The sequence below is a fragment of the Mytilus californianus genome, unplaced genomic scaffold (assembly GCF_021869535.1).
Source record: "Mytilus californianus isolate M0D057914Y unplaced genomic scaffold, xbMytCali1.0.p SCAF_42, whole genome shotgun sequence".
In the NCBI taxonomy this organism is placed as follows: Eukaryota; Metazoa; Mollusca; class Bivalvia; order Mytilida; family Mytilidae; genus Mytilus; species Mytilus californianus.
In genome coordinates, this window is record NW_026262693.1 from 1,637,237 (window position 1) to 1,651,585 (window position 14,349).

Genomic DNA, 14,349 nt, shown 5'->3' on the forward strand with positions numbered 1-14,349 from the left:
GAAATAGCACAATAATTTCATTATTTTTTATATAGAAAAAACATAGTGAGGTATAATAATATATATTAACGTAAATAGAGCTCTCTCTCCCCTGCGAAGTCCTGTATTTCAATTAAATACGTACACCAATAAAAAAGAAGCCCTACAAGTGTACAGTTTCATTTAAATGTTTGAAAAATTATAAATCTTCAAACACTGCATCTTTACATGAAGCTGTTTAGGTTAACATCAACATTATGTTGTTCATCTTTATATTTCTGTTTATTGTTATCTAGGATCATGCAGATTGGGAAAATGACCTATATGACAATGGTAAGTATTTTCCAAACCGAGTATCATCATCATCATTTTTATACGACCGCAAAAATTAAAAAAATTTTGGTCGTATATTGGTATGACGTTGGCGTCGTCGTCGTCGTCGTCGTCGTCTGGCGTCGTCCGGCGTCGTCCGAAGACACATTGGTTTTCGCACTCTAACTTTAGTTTAAGTGAATGGATCTCCATGAAATTTTACCATAAGGTTCAATACCACGAAAGAAAGGTTGGGATTGATTTTGGGGGTTATGGTACCAACAGTTAAGGAATTAGGGGCCAAAAAGGGGCCAAAAATAAGCATTTTTGTAACTTCCAGACAATAACTTGTGTGTAAGTGTATGGATCTCTCTGACATTGTACCACAAGGTTCCATATCACAAAGGAAAGGCTGTAATTGATTTTGGGGGTAATTGCCTCAAAATTTTAGGAATTAGGGGCCAAAAAAGGGGCAAAAAACAAGCATTTTTCTAGTTTCATGACAATAACTTGTGTGTAAGTGTTTGGATATTTCTGAAATTGTACTACAAGGTTCCATATCACAAAGGAAAAGCTGGAATTGAGTTTGGGGGTAATTGCCCGAAACGTTTAGGAATTGGGGGCCAAAAAGGGGCCAAAAATAAGCATTTTTCTAGTTTCCAGACAATAACTTGTGTTCAAGTGTATGGATCTCTCTGAAATTGTACTGCAAGGTACCATACCACAAAGGGAAGGCTGGGATTGAGTTTGGGGGTGATGAATCATAAGGGGGTTCAAAAAATTTGGGGGGGGGGATTTTTTTTTTACTTTTTTTTTTCTTTTTTTCCTTTTTTTTTTTCTTTTAAAATTTTCCATTTTAAGTTGGTTATTTCTGATTAATATTTAAAAGCAAATAATAATGATATGGTAGGAGATACACACCAAACAGGATGTGTAAATTATTATATAATAAGTATTGTGCAATAGCAAGAAATTTTCAATTGCACAGTATTGCACAATAGCAAGAAATCTTCAATTGCACAGTATTGCGCAATAGCAAGAAATCTTCAATTGCACAGTATTGCGCAATAGCAAGAAATATCCAATAGCACAATATTGCGCAATAGCAAGAAATTGTCAATTGTACAGTATTGCGCAATAGCAAGAAATATTCAATTGCACAGTATTGTGCAAAAGAAGATACTTCGTATAAATTGCTTATTTCTTGATCAATTTCAATGGGGTTTTATTCTTGAATTCTTGGGGTTCTTTAATATGCTGAATCTAACCGTGTATTAAGTTTTTTGATTTTGGGCCCCGTTTTTAAATTGGTCCACATTGAGGTCCAAAGGGTCCAAAATTTAACTTTGTTTGATTTCATCAAAAATTGAATTATTGGGGTTCTTTGATATGCCGAATCTAATTGTGTATTTAGATTCTTAATTTTTGGTTCCGTTTTCAAATTGGTCTACATTAAGGTCCAAAGGGTCCAAAATTAAACTTAGTTTGATTTTAACAAAAATTGAATTTTTAGGGTTCTTTGATATGCTGAATCTAAACATGTATTTAGATTTTTGATTATGGGCCCAGTTTTCAAGTTGGTCCAAATCGGGGTCCAAAATTAAACTTTGTTTGATTTCAACAAAAATTGAATATATGGGGTTCTTTGATATGATGAATTTAACCATGTATTTAGATTTTTGATATTTGGGCCCCGTTATCAACTTTGTCCACATTGAGGTCAAAAGGGTCCAAAATTAAACTTTGTTTGATTTCATCAAAAATTGAATTCTTGGGGTTCTTTGATATGCTGAATCTAACCATGTATTTAGATTTTGGATATTGGGCCATAATAGGTGAATGTCCAATTTAAAATTTTTAAGTTCTTAGACCACATTCATTCTGTGTCAGAAACCTATGCTGTGTCAAATATTTAATCACAATCCAAATTCAGAGCTGTATCAAGCTTGAATGTTGTGTCCATACTTGCCCCAACTGTTCAGGGTTCGACCTCTGCGGTCGTATCAAGCTGCGCCCTGCGGAGCATTTTATTATTATTATTATTATTATTATTATTATAATTATTATTATTATTATTATTATTATTATTATTATTATTATTATTATTATTATTATTATTATTATTATTATTATTATTATCATTATTATTATTATTATTTGACATGATTTTTTGTTACAAACCTCAAACTTAGCACATTTAGATGTGATAATGTGCATATCAATAAAGATTGCATGCTTAATTTTAAAATTTATATCTTTTTTCTTAATATGTGTTAATTTAGCTTTAATTGGAAAATAGTTTATCCCTACCACAGGTGTCTCGTTTTTTATTTGTGCAGACGTTAGATTTTATTTCTAAATACTTTTCTGATAATTATCATGAAAATAAGGAGATGTGGTATGATTGCCAATGAGACAACTATCTCCAAAGTTCAAAAAGTGGATGTAAGCAATTATAGGCAACCATACGGCCTTCAACAACGAGAAAAACCCATACCGTATAGTCGGTTATAAAAGGCCGACTATACCTCATGAAAAATATGAAACAATTCAATAATGAAAACTAACGGCATAATTTATAACAAAACAATTTACGAAAAACAAATATGAAAGATATGAACCAACGACAACCACTGAACAACAGGCTCCTGACTTTTGACAGGCACATATTGAATGTGGCGGGGTTAAACTAGATTGCTGGCGCCAAACCCTTCGGCCTAATCCGGGATAGTGGTGTAACAGTACAACACAATCACAAACTATAATAAACTGTGACACAGAGATATGTCTCGCCTGTCGGCATAAAATTCAGAAAAAGACAATCTGATGGACAGCAACATTACTAATTAATTCAAAGTCGCTGGACCTACTAGCGGATAGGGCTTCGAAATGGTTGCCAAACTGAGATGCACAGACACCATGTAACTTTTTAGAAAATATTGTCTATTGTAAGTAGTTCCTATCAAACTAACTTAATCATAAAACTTAACATTGAAAATTGTTAATTGATTGAAAGTTACTGGACCATACCTAGGGGACAGGGCCTTAAAATAGTTGTCAAACTGATATGTACTGATAGTAATGCAACGTTATAGAAAATATCTTTGATCTATCGCAAGTATTTCATATCAAACTAACTTAAGCAGAAAGTTTATCATTGAAAATTGCTAATTAATTGAAAGTCACTGAACCACGGCCCAGGGGCAGGGCCTCAAAATAGTCGTCAAACTGATATGTACGGATAGCAATGCAACTTCATACAAAATATCAATAATCTATCACAAGTAGTTCATATCAAACTAACTTAAGCAGAAAACTTAACATTTAAAATGGTTAATTAATTTAAAGTCACTGGACCCTGGCCTAGGGAGCAGGGCCTCAAAATAGTTGTCAAACTAATATGTACTGATAGTAATGCAACTTCATACAAAATATCATTGATCTATCACAAGTAGTTCCTATCAATCTAACTTAAGCAGAAAACTTAACATTTAAAATTGCTAATTAATTCAAAGTCACTGGACCCTGGCCTAGGCGGCAGGGCCTCACAATTGTCGTCAAACTGATATATACTGATAGTAATGCATCTTCATACAAAATATCAATAATCTATCACGAGTAGTTCCTATCAAACTAACCTAAGCAAAAAACTTAACAATTGTTGACGCCGTCATCGCAGCCGTCGCCGCAGCTATCGCCGTCGCCGGAAAAGCAATCCCCATGTCTTGCTTTCCGAGACTTTCGTCGCAGGCGAGACACAAATCAGTTGAAAAGGGCTGAACTCATCACATCGATACAAAACATCTAACGAAAACACAGACCGGACGTGGCACCGTATCTATACATCCAACAATAAATAAAAGAACAGAGTTCCAATGTCCCCCGCGTTGCACATATTTTAAATTTCCAAGGGGCATAACTCTTTAAAAAAAAGTCGATCGTCCACCATTATAGAACTTGCCCGAGATATTGCTGATATTAACCTATAGTATAAGTTTTATAAAAATCTGGCAAGAATTGTACCCGTGAGAGTGCTAACTAGGCCATTTTTCATAAATTTAATATTTCCAAGGGGCATAACTCTTTTAAAAAAAGTCGATCGGCCACCATGATAAATTTTTCCGAGATATTGCTGATATCTATAGAATAAGTTTTATAAAAATCTGGCAAGAATTGTACCCGTGAGAGCGCTAACAAGAGGGGAAGGACGGACGGACGCTCGGTATTTCCATGTCCCCCGCAACGCGTTACGCGGGGCACAAAAAGACACTAAATAAAGATCTGAGAGTACTCGCAGTTACCGACAGCAAGTTCAAAGCCAATAATAACTAATGAAAAATCATGTATCTTAGACTAATATATAAATCAGTACACATCCAACATACAATGGATTTAGTGTGAAGACGTCACTAACAGTCAGAGAAAAACATGACCTTGTACAATGCCAAAATATAGGTATCGACAGATTTTAGTAGCGTGAATGTGTATAACAACAATATTTAGTATTGTTTTAATTTACTGCTAACAAAATCAATATTTATAACACTGAAACAATATTTAAAGATCTAATTACAGTGTTGAATTGGTAACCTTTTAAAATAAGTTTATTCAAAGGATTGATGAGTTTACCCGGATCATATCTAAATTTCTGGGCTCGGTAAACAACATTCCCGTAAAAATTAGGATGTGCTATTCCGTTTGAAATAAGTTTTCTACAGGTACGGCCAAACTTGCAAACTAAATCTTTGTATCCAGGGAAGAATTCAAGGTTTTAACTAATTTGTGATAACGAAATCCTTGACTCAATAACTTACCAGTAATGCATAGATTCTGTTCTGGCCATTGAAATCCAAAATATCACTACAGACACGGGTATAGCGAACGTGTTAGGATATATAAACATCGTAAGACGGTGCCAAAGGAACATTATCGTCCAAAAAAAGAAAATTAACAATAGGGAAAGAAGAGTCGACCCTTTTGTCGTAAATGTTTGTGTAGAGTTTCTCGTGTAAAACTGAAATATCTAAAGCTTAAAAAGGACAGTTATTGCTGTTAATATTTGATTTATTTAAGGTTTCTTTCGGTAAATTTCGGCGGTATATTTAGAGAATTCTTGATTATTTAACGAAAAAATATCATCAAGATAACGGTAAGTGTTGTTGAAATTATCAAGAACATCGAATTAAGACGGGTCTTTACTGAGTTTGGCCATAAACTGTGATTCACAACAGTACAGTAACAAGTCTGCTATTAAAGGGGCACAATCGGCGCCCATAGGAATACCTACAACTTGTCGATAAACTGTATTGCCGAAACGTACAGAAATGTTGTCGAGGATCTTATTTTTTTTTGCAGATATGACGATATGTGAATCAGAGGATTTTCTAAAAATGATGATGAGAATGAACAGTAACAACACATTCCAATAGTCTATTTGCCAATTCTATAAATGACCCTGACGGTGTATATAGAGATTCGATTGTACGAGTTGATGCCCTTAGAAGGGAAAACATTTTCATTGGCAATAAAGAGCTAGCGGAAAGGGCAAATTTATCTGTTTTAATGTTTTTTTTCAAATCATTTAATTATATTTACTCTTTCGTTAAACTAAAAACTTTTGACATCAATAGTTAATTTTAACTTACAGATTGATTGAACGCCTATATCACTTTCGAATGATCATGCTTTGCATGAGCACAAACCCATTTTGTCCGATTTAGAACCAGTCTGTGCATCTACAGCCGGAGACAACCTGTGTAAAAAGTTTGTAAAAGGTTATTTTTTTGGAGCGTTTTTATGATAAATGCATTATATGAAAAATTGACATTATGGTTAGAATCGAACACTGTCATTATGGTTATCATAAGAAAAGACGGAGAAGATACAATGGGTGCAAAAAAAAAATCACCAGTCCAATTAAACAGACAATACCATGGCCAAAATGAAAACCGTTAAAAATACAAACGACAGTCCACATAACACCATAAAAAATCACCAGTCCAATTAAACAGACAATACCATGGCCAAAATAAAAACCGTTAAAAATACAAACGACAGCCCACATAACACTACACAAAAAACTAAAAACTAAGCAAAAAACGGGGATGACACAGGTGTTCCGAATGGATCAGAAGTTCTTATTACCCCTCATGACATTACCAGTGTTGTTACTCTTGTTAATCTACATTGATGAGCCATATCTGTTGATTAGGCATCTTACAATAGTGGATTAAAAATGTCTCCCGTCTTACTCTCATCGAAAGGTGACATCACCAAATTCAAAAACCATTCATGATTGGTACTTATAATTCTGAAACTTAACACTTGACCGAAGGTAAAAGTTTGAAAGAAACCAGCGCTTATGTAAGGAACAAAGGATAAACAATACTTTCAACGGTTAAGACAAGGATATTGAAAAATAAAATAGCACAAAATACAACACTGAAAACACTTTGAAATGAAACTATAAAATTGTCTTCCCGATAAAGCATTATCTTAAAAACACTACATGACTCGTTTAGACGATAGTATTCTTTTTGGTGGAAATTTTGACCTTTCGTCATATCTGTGCAAAATAACATTCAGTTTCTTTTAACAATGAGTCTAAAAATGTTGTAGGTAGTTTTCTTTGATCAGGGTTGATATAAGAAAATTGTCAAAAAAAGGTAAAGATATCAATTACCTTGCAATGAAAAAAGGTTACTTTTGATTTGGTACAGGGTACCATATAGGCATAACACTGTCATAAGTATCTGTTTTTTAACCGAAAAGAGAGGATAGCTCTTTTCCATAAAATCATTATAAAAACATTGTTTGGTTTATGCTTAGTTTCCTTCGGTGGCGTTTCGAAGCAGTCAAAACTGAATCTCAAAATGACATGGTCGCTGAGTACTTTTCTATAAATCAATTGACAATATATCTACTATCGGTTTAGAAGAAACTATTATCAATAGAAAACACTTCCATAATGCATAGAACATTGAAAAACACTTCCATAATGCATAGAACATTGAAAAACACTTCCATAATGCATAGAACATTGAAAAACACTTCCATAATGCATAGAACATTGAAAAATGTTCAAGAAAAACAGTTAAACTGATGCATAAGTGAAGTTCTGATCACCCTTAAGAGATTAGTTTCGGTATATGCTTATCGTTTATGCAATTTGATATGAATCGAATATTTGCATAGTTTCTTTAACGGACCACTTTGTGATTTGTTCCATGCAATGCGATAAATCCTTTAGATAATTACGTACTGATTTGGTCTTTGACCAATGAAATACATTTACAGAAAACGTTGCAATTTTTCATTTTTTGTAAATTGTTAATTTCGAATACTTGTATTTCAATATATCTGTTACTATGTTGCATGCAACAATAAAGGTCATTTAAAGTGTATGGTTTCATTTTAATGTTATTTAAACATATATATATTCTTAAGTAAACGGAATCTGGATACGTTATTGTAGGTTTTCCTGGTTAAAATCAAAAATGGTATTCATCTATTTCTTACTGCTTATTGCTATCGGCAGTCAGTTCGGAAAAGCGAAATCAAACGACAATGGTTAGTATAATTAAACTTTATAACATTTAAACCACCAATTTAGTATCTACAGTCAGCCATTTTATTTGATTGGTTTGATTGATTGGTGATTAACGCCACTTTCAGCACTATTGTGCTATCTTTTAGAGGCAGTTTTTATTGGTGGAGGAAGCCGGCGTGCCCAGTGAGAACAACCGACCTTCGGTAACAAAAATGATAATCCTAGTCAATTAATATTAGAGTCGAACACACCTGCCACGACAGTAACGTGCCGGAATCAAACTCACAACCTCGGTGTTGAACGACTAATTATATAGTAGTTCGACTACTTAGACAACTCCTCCACAGAGCCCCCTATTTGATTGGTATGTGTGGTATGCTACACTTTATTGCGCACTGAACCGCAAACTTCACACCACATGTACTAGTAAGTGGTTTTAAATTTTAATACGAGGTCGCAGTATATGGTGCAATATTGGAAATCGAACCTTTCAAACGAGTAATTCAGAAAAAAGCGCATCGGACGCAAGAAATATATTTTAAGTGTTAATTTCATTTGCACGCGAGAAACCAATTGTCGGTATGTTGATGGTAATTCTAAATATTTCTAAAACATCTTGTTATAGCTAAACTCATCCACTTAGAATGCCAACGACTCTCAACTAGACTTTTACTGAATATTTATTTTCTTTGTAACTATTTACTGGAAAGGTAGAGTCATGAAACTGCATACTTGAAAATACCTTCACTTATCAACTTGATGGAGATTCATTTATATCATTATTTATGCAATTCTTTTTTGGTTTCCCGTTCTACATTCTAAGTGTTTTTCAATAAAGAGGTATGGGTTTTACTCATGGTTGAAGACCGTACGGTGACCAATAATTTCTTCAATCCACGTCATTCGGAGTCTTGAATGGAAATTTTATAAAATCTACATACATTTCTTTAATAAAAATCCAGCAATTCTACATATATCCACAAAATAAGTATGTTATTTAGTGCTATACATTGCTACTGGGAACTTTTTTTCATACAATAATACAAATGTCTGTTTGAACTTTGCTTTCTTTATTGTTTTCTTCTTTCAAAACATTTTATAGCTCGAATTAAAGAAGTGAAAATATATATAATGAGTAATATTTCTTTAAATATCAAATCTAAACATCCATGCTATAGCCGTTGTTCCTGTTTGGTTATATTTTGTGATTTGCTTTTGTCTGAATGTGAATTTAATGATTTCTTTTCATATATACTATTTTGTAATGTTACAGGCAAGAATATTTGTGTCTCCGAAGACTTTATGAGATCGCTGATGAAAGAAAACTGCAAAAACTCCGAGCCTGGTAAGAAACACTGTTATCACTTCTGTAGTAACTTTGTTCTACAAGTGCTTCCCATTCTCTACTGATATGCCCTGAATGAGACATTTAATATGTTTCAAAGCAATATAGTCATAGGATGAAAGCAGTCACCGAATTTTATTTAAAACTCTGACACCTAAGCTGTGTCTTTTTTCGTTTATTATCCATCTTTGACCTCTGGCCTATCGGTTACTATTATATGTAAGATTATGTATGATCCAAATGTAACTACAATCCCGTCCGCTTTTCCCTGAATGTGATCGAACTACCGAATTAGACTTCTTACCGGGTTTGTACTAACATGAGCAACACGGCGGGTGCCACATATGAAGCAGGATCTGCTTACCCTTCCGGAGCACCTGAGATCGCCCCCAGTTTTTGGTGGGGTTCGTGTTGCTCAATCTTTAGTTTACAATGCTGAGTTTGTGTACTATTGTTTTGTCTGGTTGTCTTTTTTCTTTTTTAGCCATGGCGTTGTCAGTTTATTTTCGATTTATGACTTTGAGTGTATCTTTGGTATCGTTCGCCTCTATATTACAGACGAGATAGTCATGTGTTTCATTAACGCAGGTTTAACGTTATGACATGCTCTAAAACTACTACCGTTTAAGTTATTCAATACTAGATAGTATATAAATGCTACAAGGGTTAAATTGTGTGAAAGACAGGGTCGGACTAACGAAATGTGCATCGTGACATCCGCCTTAATCGGCAAAATTGCAAAATTATAACATTTTTTTGTCTTGCACTGTACGACGTTCAAGGCGAGCGCCGCCTACTCAAAGCCTACTCCGCGCTCATATTTCTGCAATTAATTTTGATTTTGGCTCGTGAAAAGTCCGTAATATTTATTATTTGATTAACGCTTCATTATATTTTGCAGCCCATAAAAACAGACCTGTATTTTTTGCATCCATGAAAAAGCACCCGTTTACTCTTAATGGAGTAAATGATGTAATCACGTTCGATGACGTCAAGATTAACAGGGGTGGTGGATATAATCCTTCCAATGGCGTCTTTACCGCACCGAGAAGTGGACTATATCACATAGCATGCATGCTTCTTGGAATGAAAGCAAACCTTGTACAGTTCGGTCTGATGAAAAATGATTCAATTTACATCTTTGGTCATGTCAGTAACCATGGCTTTGAATCACAGACTGTAAGTGCAATACTGGACCTAAAGAAAGGTGACCGTGTTTATATAAAACACAGAGTAAATGGAGCTCAGCAAATTGTGGGCGGTCATCACTCTACTTTCTCTGCTTACTTTTTACAAGAATAAATAAAATAGTTACTGTTTGTTTGTTTTGGTTTTTTTTCTATATAGTGTTGATGATGTTTTTTGGAATTTAGATCTTAATACTGGCATCCCAATGTTATCCATTTGGATACTTCTGATGTCTGTAGACAAATACTGAAGCTTTACAAATAATATGTCTTGTAAATAAGGAAATGTTATCATCAACAGAGAAAGTGGGCGAAAACTGGACACAACACACATTTTTTTTTTCAAATCTAACAATATTACTTAGCACAACAAGTATAACAATCTATTACATTATAAGAAAAATATAATTACCTAGACCGTCGTAAACTTCTTGTTTTCTTTGAGTATTTTAAATCTTTGAAGACTTAGATAAGTTATAGAATATCAAGTCAAAGTTACTCCCGTTTGTCATTCGATCAAAAATACGTTAATATCAATATAAACTGATACTACTATAACACATATAATGTGTTATAGTAGTCTCAGTTGATATACAAAAAATGTAGAGTTACAGTGTTTATATGACCTCCAAAAGAAATTTTTATCATGAAAATTCTAAAAAGAAATGGTGTTGTTTTTTTTTCTAAATAGTTATTTTAATCAGTTTGATAATATTCATTGATAAAATAATAGAGCATATATTGAATCTTCTATGCGAGACATATATATCATTTCTAAATAAATGCACTATTGAGAAGATCATTTTGACGTCCAACTAAAGCAGAGTATATATAGCTATCACGAAAAGAGGGAGAAGATAACATGGGTGCAATCAAAAACCATTAATCAAATAAAAAACTGACAACACCCTGGTTTAAAGTTCAAGAAAAAGCAACGATAAGATAAAGGGCAGTCTATAATACACTACCAAGAAACTAATGAATGAGTAGCATGAATACCCACCTAAATAGCGTGAGTAAAACCAAGTGATCCGGAAGGGTCAGCCAGTCTTGTTCCACCTGTGACGTCCACATTGGTGTTACTCTTGTTAAAAATCATTAATGGGTCATTTCCAGTGATTAGGCTTACAATAACCGATTGTTATGATTGATTGATAGTTGCTTGCCCAAAGTCCAGTGCGGATTGTTATCAGTCTCTTGATAACCCTCAACAACCGGTCACATCACCACATAAAAACATATGTACATGTACATTATTCGAGTGATATCTTGATCGAATGTAAAGTTTTGAATGAAAAGTGTTTTTTTTAACAAAGGATAAACAAATCTTTTAATGGCAAAGACAACACAGACATTAAAACTGAAAGAGAACAAAATCCAACGTTAAAAACTAAATCAAAAGCATTACGAACTCCTTTGATATAAATCTATTTATGGTCTTTTCAATATATTAAAGTTACTATTGAAAGAAAAACAATATCAGGCTCGCTGAGAAAACAGGATTTATGTTCTATCATGGGAAAGCTTTAACTTTTTGGCATATTGTATACAAAGTAACATTCGGTTACTTTTAACAATGAATCTAAAACAATATTACGTTTCGAAGAAATTTTCTTTGATTAAGGTAATCAGCAAATACTTCCGGTTGATATAAAATGTCAAATAACTTCATTAAAAACATAGTTGCTAGTACCATTAATCGCGATTTTAAATTAAGTACCAGAATATAGGCAGAAAACTGCACAAAGTTTTGGGTTCCAATGGAAATGAGATTTTTATTTCTATGAAATAATCATGAGCAATTTATTTTTATGTTAATTCTGAATTTTTAAAGCTGTGAGAACATTCAATTTGGATCTTATAAAGATATTGTTACTATGTACTTTTTAACGTATTTTGTAACACATCTACATTTGGTTTATCACATAAAGGGGAAAAACAAAAACACTTCCATTTTACCTTTAGAATTGAAAAAATGTCTACGAAAACATGTGATTTGATGCATTGGTGAAGTTACGATTTCACTTAGGAAATTCATTTCGATAATGCTGATATTTTTTGGAAATTATTTTGTATCAAACTTATTTTTCGTCAACGTACCACTTATAATGATTTGTTTCGCCTCGGGTTTTATCTCCTTTAGAGGTAAAGGGCATCGTCCAATTAAACAAATTTAAAAAAATCATTGTGATATTGCTATTTTCAAAATCTGTCATAGCGTAAAATTTATTTCCGTATTTTTCAGATAGTAAAGACTACCACAATTTTTGATACTTGTAATTTAATACAATGAAGCAATCCGTTACTGTGTTGCGTGCAACCAAAAAGGTCATTTTAGGTGTATGGTTTCATTTTAATGTTATTTGAATATATAAATTCTTAAATCAACTTCATCAGGTTATGAAGGTGTTCCTGGTTAACATCAAAATGGTATCTATCTATTTTATACTGTGTATTAGTATATGTGGTCAGTTTGGAAAGGTGACATCAAACGACAATGGTAAATATGTTTCAACTCTCTATATCATTTAAACCATCAGCCACCCAGTTGATTTGGAATAAGCGATTTGCTACACTGCATTGCGTAGCGCTAGCGGAAGCGCACATTTTAATATTTGTAACATGTTTAAAATCGATTACAAAGAATGCATGATGATGGAAATCCTTTACAAATATTTGATTCAAACATCCGTGTTATAGCCTTTGTTACATCTTTTTCATTTAGAGATTTGATTTTGTCTGTGCATTAAATGATTTCTTTTTTTTTAATATTTATCTTATTATGTTTTAGACAAGAAGATTTGTGTATCCGAAGACTTTATGAGATCGATGATGAGAGAAACTGCAAAGACTCCGAGCCTGGTATATATAAGAAACACTGTTATCACTTCTGCAGTAACTGTTTTTCGCAAATGTTTCTTTGTCTCGCATGAAATGCACCGAATGCGACAATTCAAACGTTTGAAAGCAATTTTTCATGGAATGGTAGCAGTCTCCGAAACCTTTTTAAAACTCTTGACACCTGGCAAAGGTAGTATCGGATACTTCCATTTTTTGCGAACCCATATGACAAAAAGGTAATTTTAACCAAATCGCAAATTTATCGTTATTATACCGTCTTAAACTACTACTTAATATGTTATTCAATGGGAATGCTATAAGGGTTGAGTTGGTTTATAGACAATGAATTAGTAATGAAAGGCGCACTACACACCCCATTCATCGGCAAAAGAAACCCTAAAAATTCTTGAAAACCTTGTAAATTATGCATTTTTCACCTTGCAGCGCATTGTGTTCATGGCGATCACCACCAAGTCATAACACTACTTTGCTTTTTTTAAGCAATTTTGATTTTGGTTTATGAATATTCTGTTAAATTTGTTATTTTATGATACCAATTTAGGCTCCTTCATATTTTGCAGCTCATAAAGATAGACCTGTATTTTTTGCATCTCTGAAAACGCACCCATTTACTCTTAATGGAATACATGATGTAGTAAAGTTCGATGACGTCAGGATAAACAGGGGTAATGGGTATAACCCTTCCACTGGAGTATTTACTGCAACGAGTAGTGGACTATATCAGATATCATGCATGCTCCTTGGAGAGAAATCCAACAGGGTACAGTACGAACTAATGAAAAATAATTCAGTTTACACCAATGGGTATGTTGGTAACCAAGACTATGATTCCCAGAGTGTAAGTTCAATACTTGATCTAAAGAAAGGGGATCGTGTTTTTATAAAACACAGAGTATATGGAGTACAAAAGATTTATGGTCAGCATTATTCTACCTTCTCCGGCTACTTTTTACAAGAATAAAAATATTCATATCTTATTTTTCATTATTTTGTTAGGTTCTGTTTTAATCACTTCTGTTGATTATTGATGGTGTTTGTGAGTCTTAAATTGTTTTGAATAAAAATTTCAATTCTCAGGGACGGACCTGAAAACTCTTACATATAACAGTGAAATA

At 33.3% G+C, this 14,349-nt stretch overlaps 2 long non-coding RNA genes across 2 annotated transcripts; both read left to right on the forward strand.

Moving 5' to 3' along the window:
• Positions 1-7,782: 7,782 nt before the first annotated feature.
• Positions 7,783-10,504, forward strand: LOC127699878 (uncharacterized). The gene is made up of 3 exons (XR_007981266.1): positions 7,783-7,860; positions 9,114-9,185; positions 10,087-10,504. It is a non-coding gene; the product is annotated as an uncharacterized LOC127699878 (long non-coding RNA).
• A 2,278-nt stretch (positions 10,505-12,782) lies between these two features.
• On the forward strand, positions 12,783-13,933 carry LOC127699877 (uncharacterized). The gene is made up of 3 exons (XR_007981265.1): positions 12,783-12,872; positions 13,164-13,234; positions 13,795-13,933. It is a non-coding gene; the product is annotated as an uncharacterized LOC127699877 (long non-coding RNA).
• Positions 13,934-14,349: the final 416 nt, after the last annotated feature.